Consider the following 19450-nt stretch of genomic DNA (forward strand, 5'->3'; position numbering starts at 1 on the left):
AGAAGCCTCCATAAGGAAAATGGAAGAGGGAAGGGTCTGTTCTTCACTTGTCGGCACGTCCATTCCTTCACTGGCAGTGGAGCCTACTCCTTCGGGATCCCAGCATACACTGAAGACCAGCTGAGGCGCCCAGCCTCGTGGGCCTGAGCAAGTACTAGATTCTTGGACTTTCCATTCACAGCTCGCCAGTGTTGGATTAGTTGGACTGCAACCTATAAGTCATTCCATTACATTCCGTGTGTGTGTGTGTGTGTGTGTGTGTGTGTGTGTGTGTGTGGAGAGAAAGAGAATCCATCCCATAACTTCTGTGACTCTAGAGAACCCTAACTAATACACTGAATAGATGTATCTTCTTCACGCCCAGCTCCACAGATGTGTCTAGCACACCTGAAGGACAGGGAGGTGCTGAAGATGATTGGTGCTGGGTGGCCTTCTCACACTGAACCCGCTCCGGAAGTGAGTTGTGAGAGAAGAATCAGAATCCATGCAGTTCACTTGGGAGAGGATCCAGAGTGGAAAGTGAGGTGGGAAAGGGAAGCTGCTGGTGTGGGATTGTGGAATGGGCTGCTACACAGTTCGCTGCTATAGACAAACGATACTGGCTCCTGGGGGTTGGGACATGGCCATCACCATCTTGAAATAGAACAGTGCTGATGGCTCACACGAGGCCCTCTGAAAACCTATTAACATCAAGGAGCTCCCAAGCCTCTCCTCCACAGCTTAGATCAAAGAGGTAAACAGTTGGCTGGGACTCAGTGATGCAGCTGCTTGTGAGTTGCCATGATAATGTAAAAAAAAAAAATCATGGAAAACCATTGGTTTACCAAGTTGGGCATAGAATCCTTTCTTTGGGGTGTGGGTACCTTCTTTACCTAGGGTGATTTCTCCCTGGAAAAAGTCACGAATCAGGGGTGAACATTAACTTTTTTACCCTGTGGGGCAAGGAAAGCGGGAGTTCTTCTGCAGCCAATTTTTAGATTGCCCTGTAGCTGCTTTTGAACTGGGCCAGACAAAGTTTCCCTGTAGAGAAGGACATGGGACCTCATCCTCTATGAAAAGAATGTTGCAGTCATTATTAAATAAAGGGTTTTTCAACATGAAGATCATCCTGAGTTATTCAGATGGACCCTGAAGTTCTCTCTCACAAGTAACTTTGCAAGAAGAAACTTTGATACAAATAGAAGGAAGACGGCATTATGACCATGGAGGCAGGGATCAGAGAGACATAGCTTCAAACTAAATAACACAGCAGCCATAGGGAACTAAAAGAGGCAACCCACAGGTTGCCCCATCGGGTCTCTGGGTAGACCTCAGTGATGCTAATTTTGGACTTCCATCCTCCAGAACCATCTTAAGATACCATGTCTGGGGCATTTTGTTACAGCAGCCACAGGATGCTGATACAGTTATCAAGTGTTGCAGAGGGCCTCTTCCCAAGGAAAAAGCAGCAGAAATTCCATCTGGCAGATTCTCACAGTGGGATGTCTGTTAGCTCCTTACACGGTGATGAACTATCTATGGGTCATGGCATGCCAGGGGCAGCCTCAGCCTCAGCGGTCTGACTTGGACTCCATCACTGCACCAAACCTTGGAGGTACACAAAGCAGGTGCTTGTCTGGGTGACTCCAAGGCCACGTCTCACTTTTCTTTACAAAGGAACAGCATAAGGTTCACAGACAGTAGAAGCTAAAACCCCAGGGAGCTCAGTGTTGGGGCACCCAGGAGGTGACAGAGGAGGGAGACATCTGTGCTGAAGAAAAAGCCTCCCTAGTTTGCCAGGCACGCACCCAGGTACCACAAGCCATACCCCTGAATTCAGGCTTTGAAGAAAACTCCAAGCTACTTCTATATCCTGATTTCCCAGTTATTAATAAGCTCTATGTCAAAATATGCCATGCTCAAATAAACTTACGTAAAGAGAAGGAAAGCAAATTTAAACTGACTTATTGCTCAAAATAAAGACGATTATACAACTTTCTCAATTCTTTAATTGTAGGCTTTTTTCATCTCTTGGGATTTGTTTCTCAAAAACATGCCTGGTAGAGATGATCAGATGAGACATAACAAAGGCCCAGAGGAGAGGCTACCCAAAGACCACCCAAAGGACACCCAAAGGGCACCCAAAGGCCACAGGCCAAGTATTTATGATGGTCGTGATTCTGGCCTTGGTGCTGTTAGCTCATCATCCCCACCCCATTAAAAAGGTGTTATAATTAGTCCCTCTTCTATAGGTGACTAACCAGAGGCTCTGGCTGGTGAGTGGGGACTAGACAGGGGCCCTAGAAAATAGGTCACTGAGGAGCATTTGAGGAGGACCCAGGGAGTAAGGTGAATAACACTCAGTCAGCCAGCCTGGCTCTGGGCTGACTTGTGCCTAGAAACCAAACACAAGAATGAGTCTGGCAGGCTGCCTGAGTGCTTGCAGAAGGGCAGACAGCCAGGGCTGAGTCCCTGATATATATGTTCCTTCATCCCCAAACGGCTAAATCCAAGTCTGCCTACCTGAACATAACTTGAGTTCCTTGAGCCAAATCTGCCTGAGTCTGTGGGTTCACAGTTACAGAGGGATGTCCAGCACTGGGGAACTCCCTGCCCTGGTTTAGGCTGGACTAGTCTAGCCTCTGCTTCATCATCAATGACAGTGAAGTGAGCTGTTGGGTACCAGACACAGGAAGACTCAGACTGACAAGTGCTGTTTATGCCATCTGGCCTCCAAAGTCCTGGGTCTACAGAGAAGACCAAGTTATGGGGTGCCTCCAGAAGACGCTTCTTGAACCCCAGACTTTAGTAGCCTGTCTGGGGCCTGCAGACCTTTTTGCTGACCCTGAACTTGCTGTTGCTCCACCAGGCCACGCCACTGAAGCATCTTTCTACCCAAAAAGTGGGCATTGTTAAAGAAGCGGTGGCTAGGGGAAAGGGAGCTTTCGAAGCAGTCAGTAAAGGCACAAACTCCCCAAGTCTGACCTGAAAAGCATGAGCAAACGTGCTGTGCTGGGCTGAGGGACCTGGGAATAATCACATCGGTACCATGTCATTAGCTGGGGCTGTAGGAAAACATTACCAGCAGGGAGCTTCCCACAAGAGCCCCTGAGGAGGGTTTGTAACTGATGCTACACTGGCCGCCCTGGCTCCTACTGTGCTAAGCATGGTCCCTGGACCATCCACTTCACCTGGGAACTTGTTGCTGCTAATGAATACAGCCCTTCCAGAGCCTACTGACAGAGAATTCTGCATCCTAGCAAGACCCCCGGGTCACCTGGGCATGCCCTCAAGTTTAAGATGCTCCGATGTGAAACTCTTTCACAGAAATTAGGAACAGGAGGGGTGACAGGAAGGAATTAGCTCCCTCTGCTCACAGCCATAGACCTTTAAAGCTGACAGATGATCAACGGCCCTTCCTCCCAAGAAGCCACTGCTCAGGCCACTGAGAAGCCCCTTTTACCATCAAGCTGCACGAGGCTCCCTGGCCTAAGACCGTGTGGGTGGGAAATTCGTTCACTCATGACCAGCTCTGCTCCGTAGCAGCCCCATCAGGCTGAGGGCTTCTCAGCCCCTTGCCTCTGTCTGGCATGAGCGTGGGGGTACTCCCCCCACCCCAAACTTCCCTGTCTTTGTAAAATGTTTAGTGAAAAACTGCCGACTATGTAAATCAGGGATCATTAGAGGTTGGGTTTTTCCTCAAAGAATGGATTCAGCAAAATGCTGTTTTCTCCCCGGCTCTGGGTCTCTATTTAGGGGATTGGAGCTCTGTTTGTTTATTTATTTATTTATTCATTAGCTGGGCCCACAGTCAAGGAGAAGGGAGCAGGGCCATTAATCTTTCCTGTCATCCGTTCACAGATGTGGAGTTCACACTGCAGCAAATGTGAAGTCAGCAGTACACAACCACAAGGTGGAAATTTCAAGAGAAATAAGCTTAGAGGAATGAAAAAAAAAGAAAATAAAGTAAAATAAAAGGGGAGTGGGGGTGGGGTGGGGAAGAAAGAGCCGCGAGGAGGGGCACATATAAAATACGGTCTGTCCCTTCCTGGGTGTCTGGGTGTGCACAGAGTAATCTTGTTCTCAGCATGGAGGAGCCATTGATATGTTAATAATAATTTTCCTTTCTCTTCATCCTAAAGAAATGAAGTTTGCAAACTGATCCCAGTGAAGCAGGGCACACACGTGCTGTTTGTAGAGTGACTGGAACACTCACGCGTGCGTGCACACACACACACACACACACACACACACACACACACTATTTATGGCATCTATTTAGTAAGTTCTAGAAATCTCCATAGAAGGGTGAGCTCTCTCAGGCATGAGGTGTCCCTTTTGGGAATAATGTGACTGCCAGTCCTTGCATGGGGACAGCTCTGTGGCTTGGCTACAGGGCTAGGCTCTTTTCCGAGGGAACAAACCTGCCACACTAAGTGACTCCCATGCCTAGACCTGATCTGGGACCTGGCTACAACCAGTTGGTGTGGAGTAGGTCAGAAAACTCAGTCATAACTTTCCTGCAGTTGGTGTCTTTTCAAAACCTGGTGAATCCCAGAAGTCCCGACATATCCATACCACCTTGCCAGAGTCAGGCCCTCCTGCCTTAGTTTCCTGCTTCTGTTCTTGCTTTGAGGACTGAGGCTCTGAGAGTTTAACTCTTTGCCAGAGAGAGGTTTGTTTCTCAACTGTGTCTAGAGACCATGGGTAGCCAGAGTCCCAAAACACACTGCTCTATCAGAACATTCCAGAGATCTGACACTGTACCTGTTTCTCACACCGCAATTCTCCGATCACAGCTTAACAAAAGCCTGATTCATTTCTTGCCTCGAGTGCAGCTGTTCCACTAGGCTACAATGCTAAGGTCTTAGCTGTACAGCCACACCCAGGTATGGCCCCATCTCAAGTGGGAAAGGCTGAGTCCAGCCCGCCTGGAGCCTGCCCACTCACCCCTGAATAGCAGCACTGACTCTTCAGGGGATGCCAAGGTCAATAACTTCGCTCATCACCATGTGAGCTCCTCCAGGCCTTCTGACTGTGGATTGATCTCTGCTCCTTGAAACTTTGCAGAGTCTCAGGGAACATTGGCTGCATTGCATTAAACCCCAGGTCAAAGGCAGAGCTGAGAAAACGCTGACTAACAGAGGACTGGGGTTAAGTGTGTGAGGGAAGCACAGGCTGAACGCTCTTCCCTGATACCTGAGCCTGTGTTGATCCGGATTCTGAGGCTGCGTCTGGACCTGGTGGTTCCTAGCGAGTCTGTGCTGCGTGCTAAGGGAATGGATGGTGTTCTGGCCTCACACTAATCAGAGAAGTGTAACTTCCATGTGTCATGGAAATTTTTAAGATTGCTGCTTTTCCGAGCACACTGACATTATAAGAGAAGGGCAAGAGGACACAGGTTTCACAAGCAGCAACAGGAAGAGAGACTGGACCTGGAGCCGTCATAGCAGGTGACACCAGGGGAAAACTGAATGCGGATCATCCAGGCTTGAGGCATGTCCAAAACACAGCACAGGGAGCCTCTGTTCAGGTTAGTCCAGGCGTGCTCCAATGTTCTAACCAGAACCCACTCCCAGCACCCAGAGTGGGTGGCAGACACACTTGAATCGCTTTCTAGAACATCTCTACCTCTCTTGATGCCATCTCTTTTGCGACTGCATGCATTTTTAAATCTGTAAAAATGCAAATGCAACCCAGGCCTAAGAGGAATTGAGAAGGAAATGCATGCATGCCCTGAGCAGCCAGCAGAGCCTACCCCTGCCACACGCAGCTATAACTATCAACTTCCTGAGAGCCAGCAGCCCCATCTTGCAGCCAGCACTATCCCATGGCCCCTTCTCTCAGCTTCTGCTTCCCCTAGGTTCCAAGCACCCCAAGCCAGAAGCGCCATGCCATCTCTGTTCATGCTTTTCTGTCAATCATCTCTCCCCGGGGCCTCAGCCTCAGTCATCAAGCTCTTCCTTTAGATCTCGGGTGAGAGACCGCCTCCTCCACCCCATCCTGGAAACACGCTTGTGAATCTGTGTCCTCAGCTACCCTGAGTTCTCTTCTATGATCAGGCTGGTCTACCACAGACCAGCCACCCTTTTTAGTAGAACACCAATGGCAAAGAGTTTAGGCATCCCAGGTTTTATGCAACAGAGCTGAGCTGTTCTTGTCTTCTCAGTTACTGTGATGGAAACACTCTAAACAAAGGCAACACAGGGGAGGAAAAGGTTTAATTCCACTCACCGGTCCATCATTGAGGGCAGGAATTTAAGCAGGAACTTGCAGCAGAAACTATGGGAGTTGCTGCTTGCTGGTTCACTCGCTGGATTATGCTCAACAAGCTCTCCTATACAACCTATACAACACACTTGCCTAGAGATGGTGACACCCACAGTGGACTGGGGCCCCCTACATCAATTAACAATCCAGACAACCCCCGACAGACATACTGACAGGCCAGTCTTATTTGGGCATCCATCAACTGAGACTCCCTTCTCAGGTGACTAGGCTGTGTCAAGCTGACAGTTAAAGCTGATTAAGGTGTGGACTTAGTCCATTTTCTGGAGACAGGCATGGCTGAGTCAAGGTCAACTGAGCCCCAGTCACCCCTAGACACAGAAGAAAAGACACACAATGCTTCTAGCCCTTGACCATGGCTTTGGGGTGCTTTGTTACGTAGCATTATTTTAACTATAATCAAAATAATATAGTAGGAAACCATCTCCGAGCCCCGAAGCTGGGTGCCAGGAGTCAACTTACCATCTCAGAAGTCTGCTTGCATTCCTCCCTCCCATGATCCTCCGCTAGCCGAACACTGTCAGGCCAAGGAGAAAAGCTCTGCATTCTGGAAGCTTTTGTTTGCAGTTGGCTTTAACTTTCTGAGTAGCTGTACAGACTGTGAAGCTTGGTGGAGGCTTCTTGGCCCCTGGGGCTTTAAGGGAGGGTCAGGCCCAGTTAGGACTGGCCTCTGTTAAAAGTGACAGAAAAGGCAAATGGACAATGGATCCTAATAAGAGTACAGGGCTCTGTGAACAGAGCTAGCCGGGTGTCCCCTGTGGATGGCAAACGAGTGGGGGCTTAAAGCCTGGACCTCTATGGCTCACGTGTGAAAGAATTATTTCTTTGGAAATATTCATGAATTCCAGGAGGGGGTGGGAAGGTTTTCCAATGTGAAGTCATTGTGCTGACGGCCTTGATTCTATAATTCTCAGAATAGTCTCATTTTGCAGGTGTGAACCAGCACCTCTGAAACTCAAGAATCAGGTGAGCCCATCAGAGCAAACCACAAAAGTTCCTAGGGCTGTCTTCTTTGAAACATTGTTGAAACATTATTCTAGATGGCTTGCAAAGTAACAATGATGATGACGATGATGGTGGTGATGGTGATGATGGTGATGACGGAGGTAGTGGTGATGATGATGATGAAAAGTTGTAGTAGTAACTGTTGTTACTCACTGCACCATATTCACACCCCCCTTTGCAGACTTGCCCATGACATGGTAAGATTTTGCCCCTCTTTCTCTGAGTCTGAGTCATCCTCCTGGTACACTTTGACCAACAAAATCTAGAGGAAGTTATGGCTTTCCACTTCTGAACAAGCTTCAGTTCAGTCTTCAGGAGCCCTGCCCAGCCTTCCTGTAAACAAACTGGGATAGCCTGTGGGATGAGAGATGACAGAAGACACCAATGAGTTATCCCAGCTGGAGGAATCCTAGATAAGCCAACCCACAGTCAACCTTGGACACCCGGAGTCTTGGCAAGGACAGAACCACCCAGCTGAGCTCAGTTCATATTACTGACCCAGAGGATGGTAAGTTAAGTAGATGTTAATTGTTTTGACCTAGTGCTTTTAGAATAGCTTTTATCCAGCAAAACTGATATTGTCTTTATTTAATAGGCATCGAGATCACTTCACATTCATGGGTATGATCAAAAACTAAATAAATGTTGGCAGGGACATTGGTACAGCCCGTGGGAAACAAGTTTCTCAAAAAAAATTAAAAATAGAATCACCGTGTGATCCAGCAACTCAACTTCTAGGCATGTGCCCAAAGAATGGAAAGCAGGGTCCCAAAGATTCACCTAATACACTACACCATTATTCCCGGTAACCAAAATACAGAAGCGATCTAAATGCCCATCAACAGATGAATGAATGGGCAAACCATGGTGTGTATATATGCGCACATGCCATGGAATATTACACAGCCTGTAAGGGAACTCTGACACAGACTACAAAATGGAACAGTGTGGTGGTTTGAGAGAAAATGGCCCAAAGGGAGTGGCACTATTAGGAGGTGTGGCCCAGCTAGAGGAAGTGTGTCACTGTGGGGGCGGGCTTTGAGGTCTCTTGTCTCAAGCTTCACTCAGTGTGGCAGTCAGTTGACTTCCTGTTGCCTGCAAGATGGAGCACTCTCAGCGCCAGCACCTGCCTGCTCTCTGCCATGTCCCCCTTCATGATAATAATGGACTGAACCTCTGAAATTGTAAGCAAGCCATCCTCAATTTTTTTCTCAGGAAGAGTTGCTGTGGTCATGGTGTCTCTTCACAGCAATGTAAACCCTAAGGCAATGAGCCTTCAGAACACTGTGCTAAGTGAGACACCACAATACAAACACCATGTGACTCCCCTTGTACGAGATGCTTACACAGGGCAAGTCCACAGGGATAGGAAACAGAACAATGGTTGCTACAAGTTGAAAGGTTCTGGAGAAGGGTGGTGTGAATACCGTGTGAATGGGTCCCTTGAGGAGATGCTCTCATACACAAAGCATGGCCAGCGGTCACTACTGATGGCAGGATAGGGTGAAGCCATTGAGAGCCAGAAAGCATTACTCTCCAGTTCCCACAGGTGCTGGACCAGCTCTGAGAGCAAACTGATGGAGTTTCAGTAAGAAATATCCACACACACACTCATGTGCTGAACACTTGGTCCCCTGCTGATGGGGCTGTTCTTGTCTCTTAGGACACGAGACCTCGTTGAAAGAAGGATGGAGCCTGTGCTTATTAGACCACTTTCTTCTCTTCTATTTCATGTCCACCATGAAGTAAACAGCCTTCTCTACAGCACACCCCGGCCACCAGGAAGTTCTGCCCAAGCACACGGGGCCAAGCAGCCATGGACAGACCCTTTGGAAGCCATGAACCAAAAGAAACCTTTCATCAAGTTGTCTGTGTTTGGTATTGTGTTATGACAATGCCTAAGTAACCAGTGTAGTGCTCTTTCTTATGTATCAGTCCCTGAACCTCTCATCACCCTAACCTAATCGTGGCTCGCCTGCTGAACAGAATTCCAAGGGATCTTGTCTAAAGTGCATTCCTGGGTAAAATTCAGACTCGAAGAACCTGAATATCCACAGGTGGGCCTGGGATTTTTGAGAGCACTGGGCCAGCTGGGGACTGGCTTTTGAGGGTGGGGTTGGCTGGACACTAATGTGGTAGGTTTCAGAGTATGAACACATGTTCACATAGCACTATGATTCCTGCAGAGATAACTCCAGGAGCCTCCAGGTGGCTGGACAAGGGACAGGTAAAATGCACCATACTTTGCCACCAAACACTTCAACTGTGTTTAAAGTTGGCCAGTGTTGGGGTCATGTATGAAGATGCCACTCGGTAGAAAGGTCTGGTTAGTCATCCAATAAGAAACAGCCACGTGAGAAGAGATTGGTGTCAGGGAATGTTTCAACAAGCAAATTGCAGACTTGAACTTGACCCTACTTCACTGTTCTTTTCTCCACTCAGACCATTTTGTTTCGTCTCTACCCCTGAAAAAGCCATGGCCTGGATCAGAAGGCTTCCCCTACTGCGTGACTTGAGTGGAATGAACCAGATCCTGGATTGCCCCTCTGTTGAGTCTTCATTCCCCCTCTATCCTGGCCCCTGGAGGGTGATCCAACCCAGCATCCTGCAATGGGCCTCCTTTGCATCTCTCTGGGCTGACTTGGGGGTGGGAGAAGGAAGAAAGAGTAGTTAGCTTCACCTCTGTCTCTCCCCTGTTGACTGAGGTTTCTGTCCCGCATGGTCCCACAGCCATTCAGTCTCAAAGAAACACACAGAGGCTTACATTAATTGTAAACTGGTTAGCCTATTCGCTGGGGTTTCTTGTTAACTAATTCTTACACCTTAAATTAGTCCATAATTGTTGTCTGTGTTAGCCATGTGGCTTGGTACCTTTTATCAGTGAGACATTCTCATCTTGCTTCTTCTGTGTCTGGATGATGACTGCAGACTGCACTTTTCTTCTTTCCAGAATTCTCCTGTTCTGGACATCCCACCTATACTTTCTGCCTGACTAATGGCCAATCAGCATTTTATTAAAACAATACAATATAAGCAACAGGGTATAAGACCACTGTCCCACAGCACTCCCCATCAAAACACTTGATCTCCCCATTCCCAGGAGAGGTCCTGTTCTCACCACCCTAGCATATGCAGGAGAAGGAGGAATCTGGAAACAGGACACTACCTTCTCAGTTTTTTTTTTTATTTAAAAAAAAAAATAGACAGACATGGAAACCTCCTGTAATCCCAGGCCTTAAAAGGCAGAGACAGGATCCCTGGGGCAAGCTGCATAGTTCAGCTAACACCAGGCTCATCAAGAGACTCTGTCCCACTAAATAAAGTTGGAGTAATCAAGGAAGATACCTGTCATTAACTTCGGGTCTACCCACACAGGCAAGCACGCAGTCACACATGCATGCCCACGAGACAGCATGCAGTTACATATGCATGCCCACACAGACAAGCATGCAGTTACATATGCATGCACACCCTACAGAAAGAACGAGAAAGAAGGAGATGGAGGGGAGAAAGTTAGGCAGGAAGGAGCAAAAAAAAAAAAAAATACAAAACCAAAAATGACAAATAAAAAAAAAATGACTGGCAAAATAGTCAGCCCCTCCAAGAATGGCCACTGTTGAATGAATCTCCTTCATGCTGTCCCAGGCTGCAGTCAAGAAGGAGCAATCAATTGGAAATGGCAGAAAGCCAGGCATCACTCCAGCCAGTCTCAGCCCCTAACACTTGGATAGAATCTTATTGAATATTAAAACAAAAATAGATTATATCACCGAAACATGAAAATGATTTGACACTGTGTATATAATTTAATTCAAATCACAGCCCCCCTAATCGACATTTAATTGACGCAATGATGTTTTCATGACGGTAAATAAACAAAATATATAAACAGAAACATCTTCGTTGATATTTAATGACTACTTAGCAGCTATTGGGGTCAGAGATAGCGCTCTCTAATAAACAAATGCTTAATAATCAATTGGAAGTCATTTCCCTGGTTATTGCTTCATTAAATCAGGATCTGACGTCAGCTGCGGGACAATTCTCCCAACAGGAAAACAATGGTGAGAAATAGAATGGGCGGCAACAAGGGCCCCAGAGAAGCCGTAAGTGAACCGAGAAGGTTTTCTCTCTGCCCCGCTAGCCTGTGTGCTGGGCTTTGTTGTTGCCTGAAAGCACAGTCTGTCTCCAATCTTGGCTTAGTTTACACTGTAAATCACCCCCCACCTTCTCTATCAGGTAATCAAAGAAAGAGACAGAGCCTGAAGGTGCCCAGCCCGTTAAGTAGATGTGCACTTGGCAAGATGGCGCTTCCCCTTGCCGTCTGCCGCAGTTGTTGTAATTCTAATTCAACACTGTTCTCTGAGCACTCCTGGAACTCATCCTGGTGACCACACCCAGCCAGTGCCACCCTGAGCCATTCTCTCCAGGCCTGGTTGGTGGTCCCATGATATTCCAAACTATGTCCATGAAAATGGCACCACTGGTCATCTGGTCAGTGGTCAGTGCCATGTCTGGCTAGAGCTCTGAGCTCTTGTTCCTTTTTAGGTGTCTGGAGGCTGAGACAACTTTTCCCCCCTGTCATCTTTGGCCCTTGAGCTTCCAGGAGGAAAGATCTATATGGAACCTCAGGTGGACAATTGGGGTCCATCTGCTCAGACAGACCAAGAGACACAAGTCAGCTGCCCAGGTATATTAAAGAAAGAGCAGAGATGTGGAGGTTTGGGGAGAAGGTGAAAGGGGAGGTAGGCAGAGGCACTGAGGGAGGCAGGGAAGAAAAAGGAAGGCGAAAAATTAGGGGAGCTCTCTAACTCCCTCCCCCGAGTCCCTCTGGAATGTGGGATGTGGGGATGGTATGTGTAGCATGCTGTGTGGTGTGTGTACATGTGTAATTGCATGTGTGCAGTCTGTTTTATATGTGTGGAGCATATTTTGTAGTTCTATGTGTCTGGTCTGTGTATGTGTGTAGTTGTATGTGCAGCCTGTTTGGAGTGTGTGTGTGTGTGTGTGGTCTGTGACTCTATGGTTGTGTCTGTGTGTACTGGTGTATGTGTGTACGTGTGGTTATGCACGTCTGGTGTGCACTTGTGAATGGTAATGAGGAGGGTGACTGTGACCAAACAAAGCAGAGAACTTTTGGTGTCGATGGACCATTTATAGGGCAGAAATGCCACCAGGGTAAGCAGAGGCACCTTGGAGAGGTTGTCCATGTGCTTGATGGTCCCATTGCGCCATCGTGTGGCCAGCCTATGTGATGACCAAAGGCACCATCACTAATACACTATTCTTGGCTCCTAGGATCTTCGATCCTTATTCAGGGAATAAAGCTGTGCCCAGGTGCCAGCTCCCTCAGAAGAGCCCAGTTCACCATCTTAAAGAAACAGGAAATGATGCAAAGCAGAATGAAAGAAAGAAGAGAGGGAGGAGCCTGCAGATTCTCACAGACTCTGGTCTGAAACACGGAGAATTGCTGGAACAAAGTACTTTAGCAAGTCGGTCCCCAGCGCAGAGAAAAAGACACGAAGGCAGGTGGCCTCCCACAGAGCAGAGTCCCAGTGCCTTCATGCTGGAAACCCCGGGGGAGAAGAGTTAGAATCCAAATTGGCAGAGGGAGTTGCACTTAGCACTTAGAGAATTCCCCTCCCTCCTCAGTTCCACCCCTCCTCCTTGCTCCTGCCCCTCCTCCTCTGCTTTTCCCTCTTCTTCCTTCTTTTCTTTTTTCTTCTTCCTCCTCCCTATCCCTCCTCCCTGCCCCATGTCTCTCTTTCTCCTCTTCCCTTCTCATCCCTTCTTTTCCCTCTTCTTCCAACCACTCCCTCTCTGCCCCTCCCCCTCCTTCACTCCTCTGTCTTCTCTTAACAGTCTAGGGGAGTTTCCAAGAGCCTCCTATATGGGCCCCACCTCTCTGAAGACTTCTCCCCTGCACTGAACCCCATGAGTGGACAAATCTGTACAACCCCGTTTTTTAGGGGGAACTGCCTGCACATCTCTTACCCCAAGGTCATATGAGGACTTGCTAATGGCTGCCATGGGACACTCAGACTGCCAACCTGAGATCTGTGGGTTCACTCCCCACTCGCCCACCAGCTGCTCTGCACCTCCACACTGCCCTCCGTAGATCCCATCTCAGGTCTAGATACCTCACAATTCTCTTCCCAAAACGGTACCCCAAGCACCATCATCTCTGAGGGCCAGAAATGCTGGACAGTTACAGGTCATCTGACAGAGCAAGGGACAGAGATAGGGCCCCAGGTTTGTCCCTACCCCTTAGGACCAAGAACTCTTAGAGGACCAGCATCATGGAGAAGAAACATCTTCGTCCTCCACTGAACTCCTAGTGACTGGCATGTTGCAGGGTGTTGGGTGACTTTTCCTGGGGAAGACATGGGTAAACATCTATTCATGCCCCATACGGTTCCCACGACAGACCGTAGGAACAGTTCCGGCCTAGCTCCGTGAGCCGCTAGATTTATTCTGCTTTCAGGAGAAACATAAGTGCCTCTCAGGCAGCAGTCTCAGAGAAAAGCCCACCCCACACGAATGACAACTCGGCATCCCTCCAGCTCCTTGCACAAGTTGCCTCCAGCCCCACCCTCGGCCCCTCCACCAGCAAGTGTTTGCTGCTTTTCCACCCCCAGAGGAGCCCTGTGAATCTCGTGACTTCCTGAGCTTCCTCAGCCGTGGAAATAGCACTCCTTAGAGTCTCGGGAGCTCCTCCCCCACTCCAGAAGGGCTGAATCCAGAGGAAATAGCTACACCACACTAGGGCTTAATGAGTATCTGTTGATTGATAAATCAGGTCAATGTGCAGTCCCCAAGCACGCCATGCCTGCAGGGCTAGGACTGGGTGGGCGAATCCCGAAGCTGCTCTCCCTCTGGCCCTCGAAGCTTCCCTTAGACCACCAAGAAATTTCCTGTCCTTTTGCCTCTGTACTTATTGTTCAGGTCCCCTACAACAAGGAGACCATCTCCACGCTGGCCCAGGAAGATGTCCTCTGCTCTTCCAGAGCTTTCTGTCCACAGTAGGCATAGCCAGGCTCCCAATGAGACCCCACTCAGACAGAGGAATTACCTGGCAGGGTGGTCACAGTCCATCCACCTGGCTCCTACTAGGGGTACAGTTGTCAGAAACCAGGGTGTTGTCTGTATTCCTGCAGCTAGCTGCCTCCAGCCTGGGAGACTTCAGAGAGCCTGCAAGTCCTTCGTGATGGTGAGAAGGGGATAAGGAGAGGGAGAGATGGAGAGAAGCAAAGAAGAAGTGGGGATGTTACTGGAGGGAATGGGAGGGAGGAAGCAAGACTCTGCCTCTCAGTGACTTTAGGGGCCTTCCCCTCTCCCCCACCCTAGCACGGAGGCAGCCCTCCTGGTTACAGAAGCAGGGCTGCATGACACCCTCACGCCTCTCACCTGCCTTCTCCCAACACTTCCTTCCCATCAACTCTGCGCTTACCTAACTCCTGATTCTCTCTGTGCAGACACGTTCTTTCCAGAGCTGTAGCAAGCACAGTGCTGTCTCATGAGTTAACACGCCTGCCACTCAGTGCTGATGCCCAGAAACAAAAAGAAACAAGACAGGAAAGGGAGCCTAAATGATGCTGGGGAGGGCAGACGGAGGGAGAAGGGATGTAGTCCCCCAGATGGCGATGGTGATTTCAAGGGTCTCCACGGAAGACAGGAGAGCAACCGCCCACTGCCCCTCCCCCGCCCCACCTGCAGTCGCTCTCTGTACCCCGAATGAGATGGAATGCCTCCTGTAGGCATAGGTACTGGCTGGGCAAGGGTGCCCAAGATAGGAGGCTTTACACCTGTGCCAAGCCAGAAGGTCAGAGCAATCTCACCTCCCCTCAGCTGCCAGGAACCCTCCTGAAACACTACCACAAAAACTACAAGCCAGTCTTCAGCCCCCAGCATTCTGGCTAAAAACTAAATAAGAACAGTAACCTACGCACTTCTTCTTTCTCTATGCCTTCAAGTGCCCATTAGTACAAAGCTGTTGTATTTGAGAGTCTTTCCAAAGCTTTATGGGAAGGACAATCACAGCATGGTGAACAAGCGCCCACATCAGGTTGGGCATGGTGTTTCCTGTGAGCTCATCTGGCCCTGTCTTACCCTGGGAAATTACTCATTATCCACACCTGTGTGCCATGACGGCTTAGCATGTCTCTCTCTCCTTCTTCCTCTTTCCCTCTCTCCCCTCCGTCTCTTTTCCCCCTCTCTTTCCCTCTCTCCCTCTTTCTCCTCTTTCTTTCTCCTTCTCCCTCCCTCTATCTCTGTCTTTTCCTCCTTCCCCCTCACATCTTCTTTCTACTCCTCTGCATGGAATACATGCAGGTTCTCACACTGTTTCCTAGGACTCTTATAATTCCACTCAAGTTGAGAAGAGAAAGCATCACCTTTTCCCATCCTCCCCACTCCAGACTGAACCAGGGGAGACCCTCTCCTTCTCAACTATGAGGAGCCATCAAGTTCTTCTCTGCAGCCAACGAGCCGCCTGCATTTTCTCTGGACTGCCAAAGCGGAGCCAAACATCTTATTTCTAAGTAGCCTGCCGCCTGTTGTGATGACTGTGAGCTCATGGAAGAGTAGCCTTGCTGGAACCACGGTCCACATGGTCCAGGAAGCTTCTCTCTGCACATGAGTGGTACCCAGTCTCAGGGAGCTAATGCTGGAATGTCCTGGATACTTGCAATCATATAGGCACTGTACCCAGGGATGCTGGTTTCATTATTCAGGATAGGGGCCTGGCAGTGTGATGTCCAGTGCTGTTGTTGGTCCCCAAGGAAAAGGCTCATAGCAAGAGCTGCTGTATTCAGCCGACTCCATTACCCATGTGAAGAGCGCCAGACATTTCCCAGTCTATTTTGCAACTGGATATGACCAGTAGGTGGATTCCACAGAGTGGAGGATGAGAGGAAGTAAGTAACCTGGAAGACTGGCCTAGCAAACATCCTACAGCAAGCTCTCCCCTCCTCACCGTTTGTCCCATGAAAAGGAAGGACTCCGTGATCATAAGGGATACTGAAGCTACAAGATGGAAGGCATCAGGTCCCTGCATCGTGGTGTGGAGAGCTCCAGCCAGTACATCTATGACATAAAGGACTGAGACTGGACAGTCCATTACTACTGGAGCATCAGTTCCCTCAAAACTGACTTTTCTTTCTAGAAAATAGCCTTGAAGTACTGGGCTAGCACCTCTCTTGTTTGATGGAGGTAGTATGTAATCCTATGGACATGTTCTGGTAATTCCATGGAAGTATTAAGAGCCTTGACACTCTACTAGGCTTCCCTTAGTGCTGTTGACCCCAAGTTCCTACCACTCTGCCCCCACGGTAAGGATTCATCTAGAGACCTTCAGCCCTAAAGAGAGGTTCTTCCAGTGCTTTCTGAAGCTGTCTGACCCCCTCCCTCCCCCCCCCCCCCGCCGTCACAGTAACATTCCTGTAGCTCCCTGAACTCACGATTCTTTCCTGCCTCGGGGCCTTTGCCCTCACTACTCATTCAGAACCCAGGATCGTCATGCTCCACATCTCTTGATGCAATTCAGATCACCTACCCTAGAAAGGGTGCCTCAGGTGGCCGTGTAGGGGATAGCGTGCATAACTACTATATTTGGCTACCCTGGACAAGACTAAAATCTACCTGGGCCAGACAAATGGATGCTCCGAGACAAATTGTAAACATGGTGTAAACGGGGAACTGTCCAGCCTTTCCCCCAAGACAAAACTTTCTTGAATTCCAATACACAAAGACGGTGATGTATCCATCAAAGCGGGACTCAACAAAACCTGCTTCAAGGGCTTCAAAGTCTCTAAGAATGAGAAAGAAAGAAACATCATGCATGTGTACAGAGTGACTATGACCCACAGCATGGATGCCGATACACCACAGTACTAGCAATGCCACACATCCTCACAGTCTGAGCTGGGTCTCTGCAGAGGTAGATGGCTCGGGCATCAAGAGGTAACCTCACTTGTCCTGGGCACAAGACAGTAACCTAGAGCATCACCGAAGCTGTGCCTAGCCCCCTGTTTCCCTCTTAAGCCTGTGTCCCCAGCTCCACAGGGCAAATGCCTGGGTACCATCAGTATATCCAAGCCCATTCTGCTCACCTTTGCCCCATGGACCCTTGAAGAGACAGGTAAGAAATTATCAGAAGCTACCATGGAAAAAGGAAGATGCCCCACAGGACAACAGGATATTAAATCTAATATTCTTCACTAAAACTCTCTCCTTCCTTGCCTCTGTTTCTGCACCCTACCCTGTGATTTGAGTAGGTGGGGCTACACAAAGGACAGCTGACATGTAAGCCAAGGATCTGTGTACTTCTTCACACATCGTGGATCCTCCTCTGTCAGTGGTTTCTAGAGCCACGTGACTCTCTTCAGCCTGTCTTCCACAATATGCTTCTCCTTTGGGCCATTCACCACCACACATCTAGTGATAGGCTGAGCCCAGGGAATTGGCGAAGTATAAAACACAGGAGCCTGCATTTGCCGGATTTCTGCTTCAACAATGCTGTTGGCACCCCCAATAGCTCAGCAGTGTTCAGTCAACAGGGCTTCCTCTGCTGTGGAACACAGGCTACTTTCTTCTGCTCACACTCGGGCACCAGTGACTACTTGGAGAATCCTGCTTCCGTAGCAAATGGAAGATGTACCAGAGAGTTGGGGAAAAAAATTTAAAAAAAAAATCTGTTTCCCACAATCCATCCCAGCACCCTGTCTAGTCACCAAGGCCCCTCCCTCCTCTTGGTCTCCCAAATTCCTCCTAAGCGGATTCAGTAAAGAGTTCTATGCCCAGACCGCTCCATCCCCTAATTTCTGAAGTGGAAACTGCTCTCGGGTGGCCTGAGAAGACACAGTCACCGGCTCTGCTCTGCAAACCCTCAGGTGACAGATGTGTAAAGAACACAAAGATTCCCAGAGCTCTAGAGGACACAAACACAACCGAGCTGTACCAGGGACGGCAGCCCTACCCACACACCTGGTCCTGGTTCCCAAAAGTCAGTGTGTCTCAGAACAGGCCTCAAGACTGCAGGGGGGAAGCCACGAGCCAAAGAGCCGCACTCGGGAATACATCAGGCTGCACAGGTCTGGATTTGGGTACACCTGGGGAGGGCAGGAGGTGGCCAGGACCCACCCGTTTCTGTGCTCTTAATTTGAAGCTCCAAAGGGGGGAAATAATAACAATAACTATCCCCGCTGCCGCCACAGCATTTCCCACCCTCAAAGGCGCCCAGAAAATGCTGACAGGGATGGCTGACAAGTCGCACGCATTGTAATTCACACCATAACAGCATCTTTGGACTCATGGATTTCTCATTGAAAAATTATGTGATGTCTTTTTGGAAACCCAATACTGAGTTATTGATATCGCGGAGCACGGGCGCCACTTCCAGCTTATTAGCTTCGCTTTCTGAAGCCTTTTTTTTCCCCTCCAATTTTCAACTTGGTTTTTCCTTTTCTGTTTAAATTGGATCATGGTGCTTGAGTGAGTGTCTAGGCATGTGGAGCTGTGGTGTGGGGGCTCTATATACCTGGGGGTGTCTTAGGTGTGTGTCCTCTGCTGTGAGGGTGTGAGTATCCACCTAAGTTATGCCGTCGTCTCCGTGTTTAATTGGGGGTAGGGATAGGGAATATTTAACTCTGCCTCCTTGTGTGCAGGTCTGTGTGCAAACGTGTGCATGTGTCCATCCATGCATACTGTTATGTCCAACAGCCATGTGTTACAGTATCTGCGTGGTTACCCTGGCATGAAGGGGTATAAAGAGGTGCGGGGGTATATGGCGGTGAGTGGGAGGGGTGTGGAAATGAATGTGGAGGTGTGTAGAGATGAGTGGGGTGTGGGAGTGAGGGAGGGTGTGGAAGTGAGCGGGGGAGTGGAAGTGAGTGTGAAGATGGGTGTGGAGGCAAGTGAGGAGTATGGTGGTCCATGTGGATGAACCTACACACACACCTGTATATATGTATCATCAGGTGTATGCATGGGTGTGAAAGCATGTAAACACGTGTAGATGTATGTATGTCAGAGAAGCCTTGTGAATGTTGTGTGTGTAACACATTCTGCCTCTCTGCAAGGACCTCTGATTTTCAGTGCATGCTCATATGTGTATCCAACTATCTTCATACCTTCATGATGTGGGTCTCTACTTATGTGTTCATAGAGACAGAAAGGTCAC

Source organism: Microtus oregoni, unplaced genomic scaffold (genome assembly GCF_018167655.1).
Source record: "Microtus oregoni isolate MIOR12 unplaced genomic scaffold, Mior012 000020F_ref0000438, whole genome shotgun sequence".
NCBI lineage: Eukaryota > Metazoa > Chordata > Mammalia > Rodentia > Cricetidae > Microtus > Microtus oregoni.